Here is a 15492-nt window from a genome sequence, read left to right as displayed (position 1 = left end):
AAGAAAGAGAGGGAAGGGAGAAAAGGGGGGTGGGGTCGCGGTCGTGGCTGGGTGGCGAGGGTGGTGCGGCGGTTGAAGGTGGTTGGCTGGGGGTGGTGGTGGTTGGGGGTGGGTTGCAGAGAAGAGAGGGAGAAGAAGGGGTTGGGGGGGCGCGACAGGGTAGGGTTTCACGTCACTGGGGGGTTAATGAATTTGAATCCACGCGATCGCGTGGGGCACGCGGTCGCGTGGCTGTGGTGGAATGGGGGTTGACGCGATCGCGTGGGTGGCGCGGTCGCATGGAATGGGTAAAAGGATGAATGACGCGATCGCATGAGGCATGCGATCGCGTCGCTGAAAATTGTGCTAAACGCACAATTCCAGCGTCGTTTCAGCGCAACTCTCTGTCTCCACTAGGGTGTCATGATATCCGCCCGACGCGAACGCATCGCGCACGCTACCGCGTGGCATGGATGTTGTGCAAGTGACGCGATCGCGTCAAGGATGCGATCGCATGGGTTGTTTTGTGCGAAACGCACAACAGCCGCACGATTCTTGCCCAACTTTCTGGGCGTTGGATCTTTACGCCGATCTCCAGATCACGCGACCGCGTGAATGACGCGGACGCGTGGGAGGTGGTTTTCGCAACTGACGCGATCGCATGAGCAATGCGGTCGCGTCGCACGCCCCTTTTTTTTATATGCAATTATGCACTTATGCAGTATGCAATGCTAATGAATAATATTCAGGTTCAATTGAAAAAGAATAAAAATAAATAACACGAAATAAAACTGAAAAAGAAACGACCATACCATGGTGGGTTGTCTCCCACCTAGCACTTTTAGTTAAAGTCCTTAAGTTGGACATTGGATGAGCTTTCTATCATGGTGGCTTGTGCTTAAATTCATCCAGAAATCTCCACCAATGCTTGGAATGCCAACAGCCTCCGGGGTCTCAAACTAGGCATGTAAAGCTTCTGAGCAGCTTCAAACAGATTCTCAGGCTCCCGGGGTGACGAATGTCATAATAGATTCCAGGATCCCAAACTTTGCTTTTAAATCCGCCTTCGTCTTGATCTATATTTTTCCATCCGGGCGGCTTAGAAATTGTATTCTCACCAAGATGACCAAATGTCTTCCGTGATCCATTCGATTGAACAAGATGACAATCCGTGCACTTCGAGTTGAAGCGTGGAACCTTATTGAACCTTGTGCACCAGCTTTGAGTGCGAGCTATTTCCCTCTTACTCTTAAAGCCGCAGAGAGCTCTAAGCTGGCCATCTATTTCAAGCAAACCATATTCAAGTGGAAACGTAAAGATAAAGGTTAAGGATTGTACCCACTTGAAGCTTGTATTAGATGGTAATGGCCTTGGGATAGGTGTTTCCAGTGGTTCTGTAAGCTCTACTCCCTTGTAATCTTCTGTGAATTCCTCCACTTCTTTGCAAACTTCTTCACATGCATCTGTGTCCTGATCAAAGTCTTCAATGTCTTCCTCATCACTTAAGTCATAAGCTGGAGGTTGAGAGAAATCTACCTCGACATCATCTTCGTATTTACTTGGATAAGGTTCTTCAGGCTCGAGGAATTCAATTGCGGATGTGAGTTCGTGACTAGGAGAGCTTGAGGCAAGATTGTCACTGCCCATGGAATCAACTTCTTGGTTTGTTCCGTCCAATTTTTCACAAAGTATATGATGTGGAAGTTATGCACTATCCTCCTTGACATCAATTTCGGATTTCTCAGCGGAATCCTTTATGGTTCTTGATTCCCACGGAGGTTCAGCATCTCCTAAATCTTCAACCACTTCTTCCTCTACAACTATCATGGCTTCCTCTACTTGTTCCAGTACAAAGCCATGCTCTTCATTCTCCACCGGGGTCTCTAGTGTCTCCTTCATGCCACGCACTTCTTTTGATTTCCCACATGCAGTTGTAGGAGTACTTTGAGTCCTCAGATGTCGGGAAGCTATTAAATTTACTATCTCAGTTACGGCAGTAGTGAGTTCCAGTACGCTCTTTTCCATCTTTGCTTGCCCTTGAAGAAGAACACGCAGTCTGTTGTCCATAGGAGGTTGGGGTGGGTGTGAGGGTTCATTGGTTAGGAAGGGGGGGTTCAGAACAAGAATATGGTGGTTCTCGGGAGTAATTGGATTGGGATTGTGATGGATAAGGGTCATACGGTGGTGAATGGTGAAAAGGAACTTGTGAGCATGGTGGTCCAAATCTACATTGAGAGGATGGTCTATAAGCACATGGTGGGGTTTGTTGGTAGTTATAAGGTGGTCCACTATATCTATCACGCGTTCGCTTCGGTCATGCGTCCGCGTCATCTGCGTTCTGCTCAAGGCGCGCGTTCGCGTCATTCACGCGTTCGCGTCGCGCTCTCTTCGCGCTGGGCATGTGGCCGCGTCGTTCACGCGTTCGCGTCGCTGCCAGTTTCTTCAAAAACTCCATTTTGTGCTTTTCCTTCCATTTTTGTATGTTTCCTTTCCATCCTTTAAGTCATTCCTGCCTTAGAAGATCTGAAACTACTCAACACACAAATCACGGCATCGAATGGTAATAAAGGGTAATTAAAATAGTTATTCTTAAAGCATAGGAAACATGTTTTTCACATATCTCACATAATAAGGAAGGAAAAGTAAAACTATGCAATTAACATGAATAAGTGAGTGAAGGATTGAGTAAATCACTTAATTAGGTACAAAATATATCATAAAATATGGGTTTATCAGTCGTACCAGTAACAATGTTCGTCTGGCCACTAGGTGTCATCTTCCCTGGTCGTCTCGAAGAGATACTTATCAATGTTCACTGGGTCTGCTGGCCTGTGCTGCTTCCCTCTAGCTGCCTCTTCACCCTGTCAATGTGATGGAACTCGACAAAGTGAAAGCAGACAATAGGGACAACAACCCTCCATGTATAAAGCCCCGCATCAGTCATGAGCCAGTCCAGTGCAATCTGACATAGCTCTGCATCGTCATACGATGTACAACAAAACTATTTTAGAAACATTTATGGACCTTCGTTAATTAAACGATATACCAATGGTAGATTGAAAAAAATACATAGATCACATTGTATCATACCTGCTCAAATGTCAGTGCAGCGATACGACGACGTAAACTCAGTATCCTGCTATCATGATGATCTCTGCTCTACTGCGCTAGCCCTGCCAACCTGCGCAGATCAAAGATAGTTTTAAAGATTTTCATTAGTTATATTCCAACATATATTACTTGTCTACTATATGGTAATCAACAAATTAATTACAACTTTCATATACTTGGAAGCAAGTGGGAACCTGACGATGTCGTAACCCGCTGGACTAAAGCATGGGAACCTATGGTAGATTCACGATACAAGAAGCGGCATACACCCCATAATGTCTGTCACATTACGGGATGCCGTTGTGCACAGCGAGTGGTAGGTATGGTAGAGAAGTGCAAACCTCGATGACAACTGGCTGCATTAATCGAAATCCTCTAGCAGTGGCAGCCATCTCAACGGCACAAGTGTAGCCGACTTGTCCGTGAACAGAAAGCCCCCAATCAGCATCATCAGGTAGCATCGGACATACTACCGGAGAGTCTCCGGGGCTGCCCCATCAGGAATATGTACCACTTGGTCCCTGAGCCACGTCATCCTGACCGCAAACACCTGCTTCCCTCCTTCCTGCGGTGGTGGTAGCCTGGCGCCCGCTAAATCCTCAACTCACTCCCATGTCGGGTGCTGGTGCTACCGCTGGAAGTCTCTAGTACAACCCCCAATAGGCTCTCCGGCAGTGCGCAGCTCAAAGTGGTAGGCAACATCCTCAAGCGTAATGCTGGCCTCACCCCACAGAAGGTGGAATGTACGGGTCTCCGGCCTCCACCGCTCGACAAATGCAAAGATCAAGCAACCGTCAAATATAAAATCCCTCAACTCTACTGCATGCCCAAATCCAGCTTCCCTTATATAGGGAAGCAGGATGGGTGGCGGCGGGAGACCTAGTGTCACACGATGTGGCAAAAGTAATTGTGGTTGCTACAAATCCCAAAATAGATAACTAGCGCATATTAGTTACATCTAAATCATTAATTGTTCCTAAACAGTACTACAACTTATAATACACCTACCTATGCGTTTACATTAAATGTAATATATATATATATATATCTAAGGCACTAAAGACTAACACCCTAAACGTATTAGAAGATAATTATATAAATCTACAAATATTAAACCTATTAAACACTAACAAAAAAGGTTGAACTACTAACCTCAAAGTCCAACGCTCCAGCTACGTGCCAAGTGTCATTTAGTCTATTAATGTCTTCCGCGTGGACATATCCTCGGGGGACCATAGCTCATGAAGAAACTCGCTTTCACACGTGCGAAAGCTCAAAAGTTTGAAAAAACTCCCTCTAATCCACGCACTTCTTGGATGCTATGGTTTATATACGCCCTCGCACGTATCTCGGATGCACTGCCCCAAATCAGCATACATACGCGTATCTCAGATGCACTAGGTTAAAACAGATTACACACATATCTCGGATGCAGTGTATCCGATATACGGTCTAGTTCATATCACGGGTGCAGCCGAGATATGACTGGCACGCCCTATATCATAGAACGGGGTCAGTGCATCCGAAATATGTTCATTTTTTAGTTTTTCTCACTGTATCCGAGATGTGACTAGAAACGTATTTTGGTAAATACTTCCACATTTATTTAAATCGGTAAATATTATATTGATTTAATTTAAATAAAAAAATCCATTCAATTCATTGACCAATTTTTTAACCGATATTTTTTATTCTTTGATTAATTCGTTGCTGATTGATTTTTTTTTTTTGTCTAAGTCGGACCAATCTGGTGTTTGATTTCTAAAACATCGGTTATTTGTAATTTGTTTACAAGAACTTATAACTTTTTATATTTTATAAACAAAAAAAAAAAAAGCAGAAACGTAGAAAAAGAGAATGAATACAATTCTCAATATTTTGTATTTCAACACAATTTTCTTTAATTGATTGCATATATATATATATTACATTTTAAACCTTGCCCACCAGTTTTGAAGAATCAACTAGATTGGACGTGGGCATATGATTGAACATGTTGCGTCATCTTTAGGTTATGAAGTTTCTAATGTGCTGAATCTAAAATTACATTTATTTTTTTGTTTATTAGTTTTCTTAGAAATGTTATATCTGCTATCTTTATACATCTCTGCTGTATATTTTTACTTTTAGTACTGAAAGTAATAAAAATGAAAAAAAATATCCACTTCGACTTCTATTCCCTACTTCGATGATACAACATAGTTTCTATAACCGTTTTTCTGTCAAATTTTGACGGAAAAGACAGACCTCATGTTAGCACTCTGACTTGGCACGTTGCTGACGTGTTCATTATATACTTAGTTGGGTAATATAAAATGGACAGGGATTAAACTCTCTATATCTACGTTGTCAAAATGACGTTATTTGCAGTGAAACAAAATCTTTCATAATTTTTTCTGCTCATTTCAGCCAATGTTAATTGATATCATTATCTTTTAGAAACTCTTGATCCTATCCAAAACAACCCAACATTAATAACAATTCGAATTCTGACTATTTTAATATAAGACATATAACTCTTTCACTAATTTAACATACAACTCCTAAAAAATGAAAGACGGTCAAAAGGTAGGTAAGTTTTTTTTTTACAAAAGTTACTAATATTGAAACCTATTTATTTTAATTCTAAATTTTGAAAACAATGAAATAAAAATAAAGACATCATCATCATCATCAATAACACAATCTCAAGTTCTTCCATCATAATTGGAAGCTTGAACACAACCTAAATAAAAAGAACCACTATGGGTCTATGGAAGAAATGTTTTTTAAGAATAAATTAAAAAATATTATTTAAACAAAAATTAATCTGACTTTAAATACGAGGATTCTTTTTTTTCTGTTTGGATTTGTCACAATTCGCCTAATATTTAAGTGAACTATATAATGATTGCTTATGTTCGTCTAGTTACTTGGCGAATTATAAATTTGCATGCAGTTCGCTTAGTGAGTAGTGATTCGGTGCATAGTTGTAAGAATTGAATTGGTGATCGAAGCTATTGGTTCACTAATTTATTAGTTCAACCGATAGATTATTAGTTAAACGATAGAACTGGTCTTATGTAAATAAAAAATATAAAATAAACAAAAATCTAAAATTAGAATTTAAAATACATATTTTAACTAATATTTTAAAAACAATTAAAAATTTTAACAAATTATAATCAATAAATTATAATTCAGTTATTATTAATTAAGTATATAAAATTCTAGTATTTTTTCATAATAAAAATTTTTTATTTTTATTTTTATATTAAAGTATTTTTATATTTATTATATTATTATATACTATATATATTTATTAAAAAATAATATTAATAAATATCATATAATCATAAAAATAATAATATTATAATTAATAAAAATATTTAATATTTTTTATTTATACATATTTAATAATATTTATATAAATAGTTATGAATAATAAAAAATATAATTAATTTAAATATATATAAATAAATATAAAATCAAGATAATATCTAAAAAATTATTATGCATTTTTTATTATATAATTAATAATTAACATATAAAATAATAAAGTATAATATAATTTAGTGATAAAAAAAATATTCAGTACAAAGAGAATCTAAGGTTAAACCACTCCGACAAATTGCATACATTTATACTTCCTTCTCCGCATTTCAATTTTTAGTTTCTTTTTCTAAAATTTTCTCTCAATTCCCTCTGTCAACTCTATCAATTTCCTCTCCCACCGTTAATCAGGTTAGTTTCCTTGTCTTCGTTCTTATTTTTGTTTAATATTTTTGTTATATTTATTTATTTTGTTTATATAATGTTGTAATAATATTATTTGAATAATTAAATTATTATTATGTAAAAAAATATTAATGATTATGGAAATAAATATTTAGGAATAGTTAAATTAGTAATATATGAATAGTTAGATTAATGTTATGTAAAAATAATTATTAATTGTTATAAAAATAAATATATTTTTATAACATTTTATAATTTTAGAATTGATAATAATATAGAGTAATTTTTAATTATTAAAAAATATTTTTAGAATAGATTAGAATAGATATTTATAATTTAATTGTTTGTTTATTACATTCAACGTGATAAATTGAGGGAGACGATTATTTGATTGGAAAATAGAAGATTGCGGCAGTGCGAGTTACGAGTATGTGAAGTAGTTCATCTCAACATCATCCTTCTCATCATCATCAAGTATATCAACTAGTTTAGCTTCTACCTCCTTATACTATTGGATTCAGGATTAATTAGATATAGATCGATCATTGGGTCTCTAATTGTAGAGCTCTCATAGCTTTCACCATTTGCTTGCCATATATCCTCTATATTCGGATCTTCATGATTTGACCCATCATTGCTATCATTGGGTGACATGTTTAGATCAATCATCAATCTCCTAATGTTCCTTCTCACAGTCCTACTTCACTGGGTGTCATCACCAATATCTGAAGAACTCCCTTCACATAGATTAACCAGATAAACAAATAATTTCAAAATATAAATTCAAAAAAAAAATGATTGTGTCAACCCTTGATTAATTTTATGTCATCATCATAACGTAACTAATATTGATACCAAACAAATAAAAATAACGCTATCAGCAGAACAAAATTACCATTAATTGATATTTATTAAAATAATACTTTTATAATAAAAAGTAGCATCTGCTTTTATTGCATATCTGTAGTAAATTTTTTTCACTCGCTTTCTGTATTGCTGACCAATAGCATGCAAAACAAGATTACTCAGCGTTGCTAGACATTTCACATCTGGTAATATGTCAATAAATATAGGTTCAAGAAAATTAAATAGAACAGATCCATTACGATCAAATACTATTTTTTCATCATAATAAATTGCTAACAACAGTGTTCGAGGTATTTTACAAATAAAAAGATAAAAGGAGGAGGTGAAAGGTAAAGAAAGTAAATGTGTATAGTGTAATGCGAATGAATTTGTTTTACACGTCGAACCTTGGTCGAATCACTGAACCAGTGAACCAGTTGTCTTACCGGTTCATTGACCGGTCTGGTTCTCGCAACCTTCCTATGTCATTCAGTAACTCTCTCCACCCTCTCCACTCTCCACACACGATCAGCCCACAAACCACAACAGTGCCGAAAACTCCTCCTCCACCTTCCACAGAGCTGTCATCCTCTCAGCTCCTGACGTTGCTGGACAGAACCCTCGCGGCGGCCCCTCCTCGTCGCGCTTCTCCCTTCCTCGGTGCAGTCCTTTCTTTCTCTTCCTCCCTTCCTCGACGTGACCCTTTCTCTTCCTCCCTTCGTCGTCGTCCTCCACGCACAGTAGCCACCGCTCCTCCACACCTTGTCTCTCCACGCACGAGGAGCTGTCATCATCCTCCACGCACAGCAGCCGCCGTGTCCGCGTAGTTCCTATTTTCGCCATCCAGCCCCGCCGGGTCGTCCTCCCTACACTATTTGCCTGCGTCTAGAATTGATCCCTTGGTGTTGGTTCTTGATTTTTTCTGAACTTTTTTTTCCTTCCGACTTCTAATTGGTACTGATTTTCTAATTTTGATTATGATGATTTTCAATTTGTTATGATGATTGGTTTTGATCTATTTTTGTTCTGAGCCAATGTGAACAAGGACAATAATTATCATTGGGAGAGATGGAAGATTGGGTTATCACCAATGATTTGAATCAACAGTTTGCTTTTTTTATTTCTATTGGCTTCCTTTTATTCTTTATTTAGTACTCTTAGAAATTAGATTTGCTTTGATAAAAGAAGCTCAATTAATTGTCAGTGACCAACTAAGATGAGACCCCGTGCCATTGAGTGATCCTAGGTTCTAAGATATTGCATGTTGTTATATGTTGAGTATTTGTTGTTGCTGAAAACTTGGAAATTGTTATTGAGTATTTGTTCAATCTATTTTATTTTATTGCTTGAAACTTTTGTTGAGTACTTGTTGGAAATTTGTAAATTGTTATCGACTATTTGTTCAATATATTTGATTATTGTTTAATCTATTTTTTTTGTTGCTGAAACTTCTTGTTAATCTATTTTATTTGACTATTGTTTAATCTACAATGTTATAACTTTGTGAAATAGTTGTTGGCTTATTGATTATTGACTTGGAAATATTAGTTGTTGACTTATTATGTTGCATAATTTCAATGTTATGACTTTGTGAAATTGTACGGTAGGTTTTTGTTTGAATTAATTGAAAAAACCAAACAAACCAAACCAAACTAAACTGATTTTAATTGGTTTGGTTTGGTTTGGATGGTTTTGGCAAAAAATCGAACCAAACCAAACCGCAGTTTTAACAAACGATTGGATCGGATAACTTTTTCCTAAATAATCGAAACAAACAGCACCGCGAAGACCCGTAAAATCTTGAATAATTGTTGAACAATTTTGAATAATTTTGACTATTGAGATTACTGGTTGGAGTGAGTTGCTGTGGATTGTTGTGATATTGTAATTGAATTGTATTGTTTGCTCAGACTGCTTAGAACGAAGGCAATAACCTTCATTGATTTTAATTTTCGTTTTCTATTCTTTTTCTTTCTTTGCTCAAAATATTGATTTTTGTTTGGGATTCTGCTAGTAGTACTCAGATTGAAATTTGAATCATTGAATGGTTAGCTCTGCTCTGATGCTATATTGTACATTTGCTACTTTGTTTTCTTAGTTTGGACTGAGTGTGGAAGAGATGAAGATGTTGAGATGGATGAGTGGTCATACGCAATTAGAAAAAAATAAGGAATGAAGATATAAGCGAGAGAGTTGGAGTAGCACCCATTGTGGAAAAGATGGTTGAATCGCATCTCAAGTGGTTTGGACATGTGAGAAGAAGACCGATAGAACATCCAGTCAGGAGGGTGGATGAGATGGAAGATGGACAAGGAGCGAAAGGCAGAGGAAGACCTAAGAAGACCATCCATGAGGTGGTCAAACGAGATCTACATGTAAACGGTCTCTCTGTAGACATGATACATGACAGAGCACAATGACGTCGTTTGATTCATGTAGCCAACCCCACTTAGTGGGACAAGGCTTTGTTGTTGTTGTTTGTCGTTGTTGGATTGAATCATTGAAGGATTAGTTGATTTAATTCACTCGTTAACCTTGTTAGTCTTTATTAAAATTGTACTGCTGTTTTATTTTTTTATATATAATTATGTACTGCTGTGTTTTGTGACTCAATTGTATTTTGATTGTGATTGACTTGATGACTTAATTGTGTTTTAAATTGAAATTATTGAATGATTAATTGATTATTGATTATTGATTAACTATGGCTGCTTTATTGTGATGATGTTGTGTTTTGTGATTTTTATACAGTAATGTGTTGTATTGTGACTGTCTTGATGACTTAGTTGTGGTTAGATTATATGATTATTGATTAATTGTGCTGTTGTGTTTTGTGATTTTTATAGTGATGTGATGTTTTATGTTTTATGATTCAATTGTACTAGCTATAATTATGATGTAAGGTATTTATTTATAATTTATTTTTGTTATAAGACGGTTTTTCGGTTGAATCACGGTTGAACTAGTTGGGCCAGTAAACTATTGAACTAGTAGCTAGAGCGGTTTGATGACCAATCCAGTTTTTAGAAACTTGGTCCTTATTCATATTTTATTTGTTAGAATTAATTGTGAATTGCTAATAGACTCTTGTTAGAATTGATTGTTAATTGTTAATAGTCTTCGTTGCTACAATGTGATTGTTAATTGCCTAATAGATTGTCAATGTGATAGTGTGATTAGAATTAGATAATAGGCTGTGTTAAAATTGATTGTTAATTTCTATTAGATTATGTTAGAATTGATTAATTGCCTATTTGATTGTTAATTGTTAATAGGCTCCGTTCCTATAGTGTGATTGTTAATTGCTTAGTTGGAATTGATTGCTAATTGCCTAATTGATTGTCACTGTTATTGTGTTAAATTAAAATATTATTGTAGTATTGACTAATTTTATGTCTATTTTCGTATTAGTTATTTTTAGAAAGTGAGACTTGATTGTTGTTAAATTGTTGGTGAAGATATGTATTTCAAACCTAGTAGTCTGACCAGTTTGATCACCGGTTCAGTTTTAACAACTATGCATAATATCATATTTCTAAAAATCTGTACATATATGTATGTATATTTATATTTATATGTGTATGCTATGTAAATTACATTATACTGATAATATAACAGTTACTTATATTTATCAAAATATCAATCATCTTATGCAATTTTCCGGCATTGCTGCTTTGACTGAAGTGCTTTTTCCATCTTGACTTAATATTTAAGAGAGAGTATGATTCACGATTCATAGTAAGATTTTGTTATGGAAGATCATTGTTTGAGACCTAACTAGAGATCTGTTGTAATTGTTTCATAGTTGGATAGCAGAATATATCAGATAGGCCCTAACTCGGTATCCTCTTTGTTGTTCTTTTGCAGCAAGTCTTTGAAATCTCAGTGGTAGCCACTATCGCATCCCCAAATTAACAGTTTTGGATTTGTTGAAATGTCTTCCATGGCTAAGAGAAGCCATGACCCTTGTTCTACTGGAAAATTTACAAAACAGAATCTTCAAACTGAATTCTCTGCATGGTATGGATTTCTGCAATACATGTTAAGTTTCATTATTTCCTCCAAACCCAAGAATGAAAGAATCACCTTTGTAATCACTTTGGAAAAAGAGAAAGGAGGGAGGGGTGGGGAGGAGGAGGGGAGGATAAACTTGATTGTAATTTTAGTGTTTTCGTTGTATTTTAACATTTATAGTTTCCTTTTTCAGGAGGCAAAAGATAGCACAGCAGAGGAAGTCTTTCCCAATAGCTTCTGGTTTTGGCTGAGCTTGATTTTATATCTTTCTTCCTTGTTATGTTTTTCCTAGTTATTTTTGGCTTGTGTTATGATAATTCGGATTATGCTTGTTGTCGTCATTGTGTACTCTTGTAGTTGAGAAAAGACTCATTGAAGAGGTCCAAAAGAATGATATTTTGATTATCATTGGAGAAACAGGATGTGGAAAAACCACACGTAGGTCACATCTTATTTTTTATATAATTCATTATTTAGTTTTTCTATAAAAATAAAGGAAAAAAGGCTTTTAAGCATAGCAAATTTTCACCATGTTCTATTTATTCCATTTTACTATGTAGAGATTCCACAGTTCCTGTTTGGTGCTGGATTTTTCCGTGATGAAAAAGTGATTGGGATAACTCAATCGAGACGTGTAGCTGCCATTACAGTTGCAAAATGGGTTGCTGAAGAATGTGGTGTTGAGTTGGGCCAGAAAGTTAGTTACTTTGTTAGATTTGATGATACTACTTCCAGCTCAACAAGAATTAAATATATGACAGATGGATTGCTTCTAAGGTATACGTGTAACATGGATGTTTGGATATCTTTTTTCATTTTCCAGTAAGATTCATTTTGTGAGACTTTTACTGGGAACTTGGCCAATTAGAATTTGTTGCTCTTCTCAATACTGAAATACGAAAGAAATTATGATTTGCTTTGGTGGTGTCTCTCTGCCATTTGTTTTATGTTGTTTTTTTAAGAATGGGTTAACCAAACCACGTTCTTCACAAATTGCCCTCTTTGACAAGGATTTTAGTTGTATATGATTTGAAGTAGCTAAAGAGATTTCAATTTGAAATATTTGTTTTCTGCAGATTGTAAGTGCAGCTTTTTGTATAGGATAGCTGATGTGTTTCTTTATGCTTATAGGGAAGCATTGTTGGATCCATATCTTTTCGAGTATTCTATTATAATTTTTGATGAAGTACATGAGAGAACTGTCCACACTGATGTCTTGCTGGCCTTGCTAAAAAATGTACAATCTGCTCAATCAAGATCTGTTGCTGATGATCAGAGCTTTAACTTTGGAAAAAAGAATGTGAATGCTGGCATATCACTGGAGAAAGAATACGGCGATCAGAGCAGCAATTTTCTTAAAAAGGATAACCACGAAAAGTATCCTCCATTGAAGCTAATAATTATGTCTTCTAGTATTGATGCTCGCACTTTCTCCGAGTATTTTGGCAGTGCCAAATCTGTTCACATCCAAGGGAGACAATTTCCTGTGGATATATTTTACACATGCCATCCAAAAGAAGACTATTTTGCATTCATCTTTCATTTGCTCTATCTCTCAACTGATTCAGTAAAACTAAAAGAAAAATATATTTAAGTTAGACGTTTGTAAAATTGGATTCAAATATTTAAAATCACTGATATATTTGGTCTACGTTTCTATTAAATATCATGAGGCATTCTGTTTTTCTTTGACCATATCTACAATTTAAAGTAAAATGCCGGTGGCCTCATTTTAGAGTTGAATATGCTTATGCACATGCTTTTAAATTCATATATAATCTATTTTCAAGTAAGGTTCACTGTAAGTGCTACCAGCATTTCCATAACAACTACCTCCTATGATTTGGTAAATTTCAGCTCAGCTAGACATAATCCCTATGAACACTATAATTTTTTTTATTTTGTAAAAAATAAATGGGCATCCACCTATTTAATGAGATTTGATGCAAATTTTAAATAATAATCGAATGGGTACTCACTTGCTTTTAGTTGCATTCAAGTTATCTTTCTGTTTCTTTATTAGGTGATATTGGCAACTAATATTGCTGAGACATCAGTAACAATTCCTGGAGTAAAGTATGTAATAGATCCTGGCTTTGTCAAAGCACGTTCTTATAATTCTGGAAAAGACATGGAATCCTTGATTATAGTACCTACATCCAAATCCCAGGCACTGCAAAAAAGGTATGGTGCAAGATTCTGTTTTAGTGTGCTTAATGTTGATTGTTGCTTTAATTTAGTCAACAAAAACCCAACAAGTTTTTCTCTGTTTAACCGAGGATGTCAGTCTTTCCAGTGTTAATGTAGTTTAGTGTAGAAAACATTTTTCTCATATCACACGGCATTGCTGAACAAAGACTTTTTAGATGCAAATCTGGCATATTGTTTTTTGTATATTTTTCAATTTGTTTTTGTCACGTGTTTTTTTTTGCTTTGCATGTCCATTGGGAATCTCTTTATTATAAAGCTTGTTATATATTTTATCAGAAAATGAAATTAAACTGAGTGATGTAACCTTTTATTTCTTTTATCTTTATGATGCCTTTTCAAGTCTTGAACTTTCTTTTCTGTATCATAGCTCATTCTTTAATTGTGATTTTATGTGTAGCTGTTCTTACATATCATATGTTGGTTATAATGAATGATGTCATTTGCATAGTTACTATTGCTAAACAATCTTACTGAAATTAACATATACATGGAATTCTTCATTAAGTACGAACAAACTGATTGTTAGCTTTGTTGTTCAGTGGCCGTGCAGGGTGTGAAGGACCTGGAAAATGCTTTTGTCTATATCTAAAAAGTGAATTCGAGAAGCTTGAGGATTCGACAAAGCCAGAGATTAAGCGGTGCAACCTATCTAATGTGATTTTGCAGCTTAAGGCCTTGGGTGTTGATGACTGACGTGGCGGAAAATCGTCGATTAAGAATTTATAATGAACTGATGTTGCTAGTATAGTCCTTAACCAACGAAGATTCCGCGTATCAATTTAAAAAGGGTTGTCACAATATAAGAATAAAATACTGGGAGTATGAATCCCAGGTTGTCTCCCAACGAGTTGCTAAGAGAGTGCTAATTATTGATCAGGAGGTTTCTGAGAGATTTGAAGTTGGAGGCTAAAATTAAAGTAAATAAATTGAGCAAGAGATTTAATTAATTATAATAAAAAGCCTTGACTGGGAGGAGATTAATCGGAAGTTCTATTTTTGTTGGAATTTCCCAAGATCAATTAATAATTGATCTTTGTTTCTACCTAGTTAACCCTTACCGAATAAGGGAAAGTCAAGTAGTTCAGCCAACTTCTATTCACTAGTCCTAACCCTCTCCCTTGGGAAGGATTAGTGTTAGTGACTTCAAAGCAGGCATCAGGCCAACAATAAGCAATTAGTTACTGACTCTTGAGTATTCCAACTCAAGGGTCTCCTTTTAATCTACTCCCAAGTCAAGTTAGAAGTCTACTCTATTGACATGGATACCAATTTCACATACATATTCGAAAGGTAGAAAGAAAGCATGATAATTAAACTAATTGAAAGCAATTAAATAAACAATAAAGGGAAAAGATGTTCTTTGCATTAATAGATTCAAAATTCCAAATATTCATAAATAATTCTGAATGACATGAATGATAAATAAAATAAGGAAAGGAATAAGAAAACAAACTATAATACTAAATCTTCACATAGGTAATAATTCTTCAATATCCAACTCAAGAGCATAAAACTAGGAAAAGGTATATAACTATGGAAAACCCTGGAGGAAGTAGTTTTCTCTCCAGATTCAAAACTTAAAACTAAAACTTCTAAGAATGCACGAATGAATGA

General features: G+C 35.4%; 1 pseudogene; it reads left to right on the top strand.

Moving 5' to 3' along the window:
- Positions 1–11596: 11596 nt before the first annotated feature.
- Positions 11597–15492, top strand: part of LOC112729870 (pre-mRNA-splicing factor ATP-dependent RNA helicase DEAH10-like) — a 15231-nt pseudogene continuing 11335 nt past the window's right edge.

Source organism: Arachis hypogaea, chromosome 12, assembly GCF_003086295.3.
Source record: "Arachis hypogaea cultivar Tifrunner chromosome 12, arahy.Tifrunner.gnm2.J5K5, whole genome shotgun sequence".
NCBI classification, from domain to species: Eukaryota; Viridiplantae; Streptophyta; class Magnoliopsida; order Fabales; family Fabaceae; genus Arachis; species Arachis hypogaea.
The sequence above is the reverse complement of the archived record's forward strand: the minus strand, read 5'-3'. Positions and strand labels throughout refer to the sequence as shown.